General features: G+C 34.1%; 1 long non-coding RNA gene across 2 annotated transcripts; it reads right to left on the reverse strand.

Annotated features, from left to right (window-relative positions):
• Positions 1-3,556: 3,556 nt before the first annotated feature.
• Positions 3,557-6,127, reverse strand: LOC131932360 (uncharacterized). 2 transcript variants are annotated; one of them, XR_009384552.1, is made up of 5 exons: positions 5,735-6,127; positions 5,050-5,193; positions 4,374-4,486; positions 4,029-4,086; positions 3,557-3,790 (listed from the first exon to the last, which is right to left on the reverse strand). It is a non-coding gene; the product is annotated as an uncharacterized LOC131932360 (long non-coding RNA). The 2 variants fall into 2 exon arrangements; XR_009384551.1 differs by lacking the exon at positions 5,735-6,127 and having other exon boundaries at positions 5,050-5,552.
• Positions 6,128-8,556: the final 2,429 nt, after the last annotated feature.

The raw sequence follows: 8,556 nt of genomic DNA on the forward strand, positions 1-8,556 counted from the left end.
GGTAGAACACACATTGCGACCGCCCATGTGTTAGAGACGCGTCCCTTGGCGCTCCAGGGAGCCACTGGTTATACTCCCGCAGGGGCGCCCCTAATTCGGTTTAATTATAAAATGTCGTGTGCCACCGTGTCCCTATTGTAGGGTGCTCTTTAAAGAGGCACTCTCTGTAGAGCCCGGGGCGCTTGCTGTCGCCAACTGCCAGGGCGCCGGCGGGCGCTCATTATTCTACTTAGTGAACATTTATAGTAGCCCATCTAAACCGTAGTGTCGCCCGAAGTGGGTCTTGGCCGCTCTGGGCCACTCAACCGCCAGGGAGCTGGCGGATGAACCTGGTGTAGTTTTATCACTGAATCTCAGAGGCGGAGCACCATTCCTGGCGCCTGGGGACAAATTTTCAATTTGGCGCCCTCCCCCCCCCCCTCCCGCCGGAGACAAACTTTCAATTTGGCGTCCCCCCCCCCCCGTATTTTTAAAATATTTATAATGCAAAACTGTAGCTAAAATGAGCTTTTAAATTTTTTCCACCCATTTTGGCGCCCCTAGGGTTGGCGCCCGGGGACATATGTACCCCCCGCCCCCCTCGCTACGCCTCTGCTGAATCTAGTATTACCTATGACCGCAATTGATGAGATAGCCCCTCTGGATTCCTCTCTGGATTCTGAGCTCATAATCGTATAATGAGAAAAATCGAATCCTCCCAGGGTGCCACACTTAAGAATTTTTTTCTTTCTCGAAACCCTTTTCACCAACTCCCCAAAATTTTATGACTCTCGTACGAACAGTGTCAAATTGCATCTGGCTTTTATTTTTATGGAGAAAAATTGCATTGCTTCCTGTCAGAGACCCCAGATCGAATGGGGCGCCAAAAGGGGTAGACATTTTTTTTTTAAATCCTCATTCTTCAGTAAAATTTAAGAAAACAGATTTATCCATGACTGATATCCTCAATTATTTTATATAGGGGAGTGTATGTAGGGATGGGCGCCTTTTTGCCAGCGTTTGAATAGGGTTGGCATAAATTCCGTTTCGTTCGGGGGTGGGGGGGGGGGTCGATAGACTTTCTTCGGGGGGTGGGGGGGGGGGATCTACATGGACTACCTACAGGTCCCAACTCGCGACGAGGTACACATTTGTATTAAAACACACATCTAAGACTCAGTGTTTCTTCCAGACTTTTTTCTCTTGGGGGCGGTAGACTTTCTTCGGGGGGGGGGGGGGGGGGGCGGTAGACTTTCTTCGGGGGGGGCGGACACTGTTAAAAGTATATATTTTCTATATAAATTATATAAATTTCATTTCGTTCGGGGGGGGGGGGCGGTAAAAAAATTTCGGGGGAGCGAAGGCCCCCCCCCCCCTCCCGAAGAGATGCCTGGAAGAAACTCTGTCTAAGACATTTTCCATTTAGGTGGGTTTTGCAGTACAGTGGTTTCTTAAGTCGTGGACAAATGATTGCGCTTAACTCTATTGAGTAGCTATGTATTCTGTCCTATATTAGACACATTTGTAAATATCTGTCACAATATGGGCATAGAGATGATATAACGATAGCTTATCTTTGCGGACGACGCTAAACTTTGGCATCGACACCACCGCTTACAAGTTCAAATTCGGTCCTTCAGAAATGTTTGAAGTCTCTAGATTAAAACTACTTTTCTCTTTTATGTGCCTACTGACCACATCACAGTCATGCATTCGTTCTGAAAGTCTAAAAACAGAGGCACAAATATATCGTCTAGACTTGTGAGGTCTACAGATTAGGTATTTTGGCAGTTATCTAAGCCTTTGCCTGTTCTGACTCAAAGCCTTATTCTTTCTCTATCGACGCCTTGCGTAACATGGGATTGGGTTTTTAAGGCGGCATAAAGCTTTATGTTCTTCCTTTTTGAGTACACTAGATTAAAAACTAACGTTGTTTTCAGATGCCTAAAGATGTTTAACCACTAATTAATCAGAATAATGGGTCAAGATTTCAATTCTTGGTTTTGGGACACGTTAGTTCCCGGGGTTGAGCTAATGTCGATAGCATAAGGACTGTACCTTGATGCGGGCGTTTTATTTGTTGCCCATCGTAATAATTGAATGGTTGATGGGGCTTCTTCAAGGGTTTGATTTGCCGTAATGTTAATGATATCATGCATGTGAGGCCTTTCTAAGAAGAAAATGCGTTAAAACACTTTTTAGTTATGCTTTTTTTAAAATAGGCCTATATTTTACGACAACATAATCGTAATGAACAATAAAATGAATTAAAACAACTTTAGAATACACCTGTTTCGGCTAACATGAATGTTATTCTTCAAACTAGTAATGTTAAACGTGTCTTTTTCGCATTTTCGACTTATAAGCAATACAGTAAATTCCGATAACTTCCATATGCGTACAAGCAATGGCGTAGGCGAGGAGGGGTTTAATAGTGATTTAATAATGATACTTTCTTAACCCTCTACTGGACATCATGTTTGGTACCTTGCCCCCGGCAACTGGGTGGATTTGGATTACACCCAAGTTTTACTTCATAGTAAATGACTTCAGTTTTAATTATTGGAGTTGGTAGCAACATTGACACAGTTGAAGGTATTCAGAACAAGGTGGCCAGGAGAAATCACATTAATTAGTATAAAATTTACCATTACTAACAATAGGCCTTACTTAATTGTTTAATGTTGCTGGATATTAAGCCTGGTAGGTATTTATGTTTATTAATTTGTACAGAAACAAAAAAAAGGATTCCCAAACAAAGTTTTATTTTTCAGAAATAAAGAAAATGATACAAATCAATAAAGAACAGTTTTCAAAAGAATTTGTATAAAAGTAATTATTATAAAATAGGAATATAGCATTGCATAGATAAAAATAAAATACTTGACACAAACAATATGAGGAATATTTTTTATCAGAGAGGAGAAAAATATATGATGTAGTTTGAAAATAATAATGTACAGAATGTAGCTTTTGCAGATTAAAATGAAAATTCTCATGCCTATATAATTTATTGAGTAAATGAAGCAAGGCCCAAAACACTAGGCTAAATACTATGCATGGGACAGGCATTGAAAACTACAAATTGCATAAAGTGAAGGTTACCCTATTTATTGGCTATATCCACAGTAAAGATTTATGGCTTCATTACCTGCTTGTAAAATTGTTAAGGAAAAAGTGAAGTATTGTTAACGGCACATGTTGTCATTTTTTGTGTTCTCGACACATGTTGCCATTTTGTGTGTTCTGGGAACATGTTGCCATTTTGTGTGTTCTGGGCACATAATGACATTTTGTGTGTTCTGGGAACATGTTGCCATTTTGTGAGTTCATGGAACATGTTGACATTGTTTGGCTGTGTTCTGGGAACATGTTGCCATTATTTGGCTGTGTTCTGGGAACATGTTGCCATTTTGTGAGTTCATGGAACATGTTGACATTTTGTGTGTTCTGGGAACATGTTGAAATTATGTGGCTGTGTTCTGGGAACATGTTTGTTTCATTTTTAAATATAATAATAAAACATTTTTAGAAATTCTATATTAGGAATTGTGTATATATATAAATCTATATATTTAATAAGACAATTGGATGAATTATAATAAACAGCAAAAATGATTCAAATAAGTTTAGAAGTATTTGGCTTGATGTCCCAACAGTGAACTGTATTCCGAGCTTGTTTCCCTAGTGATAACCCATCTTTTTTGTGCCACCCTTCCAATCAAATATCCAGCTTTTTCTTGGCCTGTATCATATTGCTGGTTATAGACTTGCTTGATTTGTGTATCACAATATGATTTTGAATGTTCTTCTGTAAATGAAATAAAGACAAAATATTTTGAAATATTCTTTTGTGGAACTAGCAAGAGAAATACATTACAAATTTATATTACTATCTCTACTATTTCTTTACTATAACTAATTACTTTGAAAAGATAAAGCACTGAACATGATGAATAACAAGAAACAAACATTATCAGCAAATATTATAGATTTAAAATTGTGTTCATTCATATTGAAGATTAATGAAGTAGACTATCAATATTTACCCTCTTGATAGCTGATACTTTGATTTGATGTCTTTACTTTAAGCTTACACATCAGTCTCTGTGTGGTAAAATATGAAATAATATGCTTCAATAAAACTGTTTCAGTATATTAATTATATTAGATAAGTACATAGTTTTGAGCTCTATAACAATATGTGTTTCAATTATCATTCAAATATAATACCCTCTATGTTGTACAACTCACTGATTTATTAGAATTTAAGAAAAGACAATAATTAATAAAATATTTTGGATTAAAATCCATTATATTTATTTTAACATATAATGCTATCTCTTGCTATAATAATTACTTTAAAAAATGGGTTATGCCTATAGTACAGTTACCTGAGGATGAAACTAGGCACAGTGTATAGTCCACGGAGACTGATTAATATCCCTTGTAATTGAACATCAGTTGTAGTTATGAAATCTGGATGACCAAACACACACTCATAGTCCTGAAAAGCAATTTACACATAGATTAGCAAGAATATCTCACAAATTATTAAATTAAAGCTAACCCCTATTTAGTGCAATCCATCAAAGTAATAGCATTTTTGTTAAGTTGTAGACAAAATACAAAGTAATGTTTGTTCTGTGATTTACATACTTTTATAAAATAGCAATATATATATATATATATATATATATATATATATATATATATATATATATATATATATATATATATATTCATTGTAAATTTTAGTTATGTCTTGCTATTAAATTTATTTACTCGACTGATCTAAACTCACTTTATTTAAACATAATATAGTGGATAAGTATAGTGATTTTATTATTCAGCAATAAATAGCAGGCCTAAAAAATTTTAAATAGTAACGTTTGCGAATGAACACATTAAATTCTATGTATTTCCATTTCTATGTCTTTCCCAACTTGATGCATATTACTAACCAAGCATTAAACTATAGTCCTAAACCTGACTCTAATTATCATTTATCGGACAACCTGAACCTTTGCGATACCATGTTATAATATATTATTTTAAAAAAGAGCTTACCACTAATTACTAAAATCAATTGTTTTTAGTATTAACTGAGCCGCATACTATTTGCTCCTATTGTCATCACCAGAAATCCAGTATGTTGGCAAAGATTAGTCTCTAAGTTCCCTGCAACCTCCTTCCTCTTGAGTGCGGAAAACACTGAAATTATTAATCATTATTTCATTATGCCTAATAGTTTAAAGGTAGTATTAAAGTAGTACTAAATAGTATGAGTCTTAGTTACTATAGGTCTAATGATAATTATTATTGTGTATGCTTACATGCTTTAAGTTTTATGCACAATATTGGTATATAATATATAGTCTATAGTATATAGCCTAAGCTATAGAGTATATAGGCCTATAAGCCTAAATATAACAGCAGCTTGAATAATGCTCATTAGCATGCATTCACTATAAACTATAAAGATAAACAAATATTTCAATTTAATTTAATTATAACTAATAATAGTAAATAGGCTTTTTTCTTGTGGTAACAAATTTAAAGTATAGGGCAGTACAGTTATAAAATAGGCCTACTAGATTCTATATTTAAGTATGTGGGCTTTTCATTCCAATGCACCACAATAGATACCACACATGATCAAGCTTGACCTCTGATCTAAAGATTTAATAATTGGGCCTAACAAACAGTGAAACTACAATAAAAATCATGTAAATTACTAATTTAACCTTCTTACCTCCGCTTCTCTAGATCTAGATGGCAGATGGGTTTTCTTTTTATGCAGCCGTATGATTAGATTCTATAATCTAGACTATATTCTAATAAACATGAAATAACTACTAACCAGAACACTAGATCTAAATTTCTATATTCTAAGAAATATGTATTAAACCTATAGGCCTAATATTTATTTTAAATTCCTATGCGATGTGTCGTGAACTGTAGGTTTCATGTTATTTTTGTAATGGCGGAAATCAGTTTAAAATTTCGTTTCCTTCCTTTTGTTATTCTATTTATAGATTCAAAAGTCGGAGCAATTATCATTGAGTTTGTCGGCTGATCCACACAGGAAGTGACCGTATATCTATTAGTTACTCAGTGATCCGATCATTGACAGATACAGAGATAGCCATTCGCATGGGGTGCTCTCTCTCTTACTCTCACTCTCACTCTCACTCTCTCTCTCTCAGTCGCTCTCTTACTGTCACTCTCTCTCCCTACCCTCTCTGTCTCTCTCTCTCTCTCGCATGAATATTTGTGAAAGAACAACTTCAAATCTTGAAAGGCGATCAAACGTAATTAAACACGGAAAATTTTTATGTGTTATGGTTTCCCGTGTTTGTTTTATTATTATTATTATTTTTTTTGCATTTATTTTAATATTTTTCAATACATTCCTTGTTTTTGTAGCTGTGTCATTCCTTAGTAATACTTATTTTAATAACAGGTAAGAGAAGAAATTGCATTCTATTCTACAACTTTCTATTTTATTCTTTTACATTAGTTTAAGTAGCTTGACTAAATCAAACAACATTCTGCTATATTCTATTAATGTCTCTTAACGTCTATTACTTAATACATTACCTCTGCCATTCTATTCCATTTTATTCTAATCTACTTTATATTACAACTAGACTACCCGTTATCATTAGATAACTGTGGGTTTCGGGGGACATCCATAAATGACATCACGTCTGTCACTTATCATCACAAAATAACCAGACCCCCACATTCAAAAAGACGTCACACCTCATACGTTTTTGTCTTTTAAAAACACCAATTTCGGCTGAGCATGGGTCAGACCACACTATCCCTTTATAAGCTGACGTCACATGTGAACTCTACTTCACCTGCCCAGTGTCTCACCAAGTCACAGACAACATGTTTTTATCGTTTGTAAAAAAAAGATTTGTGCCAAGCATGGCTCTGACCACACTATCCTTTCATACAATCAGGACACAGAAACAGGTGAACTCTACTTCACCTGCCCTGTATCCCGCCAAGTTCTGATAGGCAACTTTATCATTCACATCTAAAAAAGATTGAAAAACAAATTATTATTGACACGATGTGTCTTGACCCGTGCCACCCACATTGAAACCAAATACACTAACATCGTATATTTATTTCTATATTTTACTTTTAGTTTGCGTAAGAAACTTCATTTACGCGAATATGCCCTAGTATTATTTTAAATGAAATATTATCCCAAATTAGCCAATTCCATAGCTAAACAAACAATGATTTATATAAAATAATTAAGGCCTGAAATAGTTAAGTATATCTAGATAGAGCTGGATTCTAGATGTAGAATTTACGTTAAGTCTAGTTTTAGTTTTTTCGTAGCTCTACTCCAGTTTCTAGATATAGAACCTAGCGATAGATAAATCCCATGTATTCTTGAGATAGACGATTATTGAAACTAAAAAGCAAAAAGATTTATATCAAAATATTTAAGGATTAACATAGTTTAATAAATAAACTCAATAATTTATTGTTGTTTAATAATTATTTCTATTTTTACTAATTAATTTTGGTTTGATCTAGATTCTAGATTTTAGATCTAGGATTGACTTTCTCTGCGTCCGATAGATGATCTCTAGATCTAGAGAAATTTATTGTATTTCAATTTAGAAGAGCTATTGAAAATTGATAATAGTGTTGGAATCGTTAAAGCTATAGCTGAAAGAAAATTAGCTTTATAATGCGTTAAACGTTTGAATGGGCAACAAAATCTTCGATGGAAGCCGCCATTATTGTTATAAAAAGTAAATAAATCATGTGACGTCACTATACGCAAAGTCATTGTTCTGAACTTTTATAATTAATGTGGTTAATCTACCAATGAATAGATCAATCAATTAATTAACGTCTTTAAATTAATTTGTGCTTAACCGTTTTGGTCAAAAAGAACATTATACTATTTTACAGCTTTACACATAGTGCAGATTCTCTCCTGTAACCAAACAGACAAACAACAAAAAAAAAAAAACCAAATAAATATACAAACATGTAAACAAACTTGAGTTTTAGTAGTATATAGATAGATACCAGTCTCCGCTCAACTATATGTGCTGTGTGATGGAATGTGTAATGTTTGTGTGTGGAAAGTGGTGTGATGAGTTATTGGATGTGGAGGGTAAGTGTACAGTTGGAAGACTAATGTGTGGTTTGTGCTGTGTGAGACATTAAAATAGTCGTCTAGTAAAATACTAAATATTAGTAAATAAAGTCAAATTGTTATTTTTTAATACAAATCTTTTGATTCGAGTCGTAGTTTCGTTATTCTTCCCTCTACTAACACATACATTAAAAACACTACACAAAATTAGTCGCTGTATTCACGAAGCTCGTACTAAAAGAAAATACCACACAACAAATATAAAAAGGCGAAGTTTATTTTTCGCTATCAAAACGTTACAAAATATTCTTGATAAAACTGGTAAAAAAGTTTTGAAAAAAGTTTTTAATTTAAAAAATTTTTAAATAAGTCCCAGCTAACTTTATCACACCATCACAGTCATAAAATAAATAAATAATAATTGTTATCTTTCATGT

The sequence above is a fragment of the Physella acuta genome, unplaced genomic scaffold, assembly GCF_028476545.2.
Source record: "Physella acuta isolate Inbredline_101_S28 unplaced genomic scaffold, ASM2847654v3 ptg002147l, whole genome shotgun sequence".
NCBI classification, from domain to species: Eukaryota; Metazoa; Mollusca; class Gastropoda; family Physidae; genus Physella; species Physella acuta.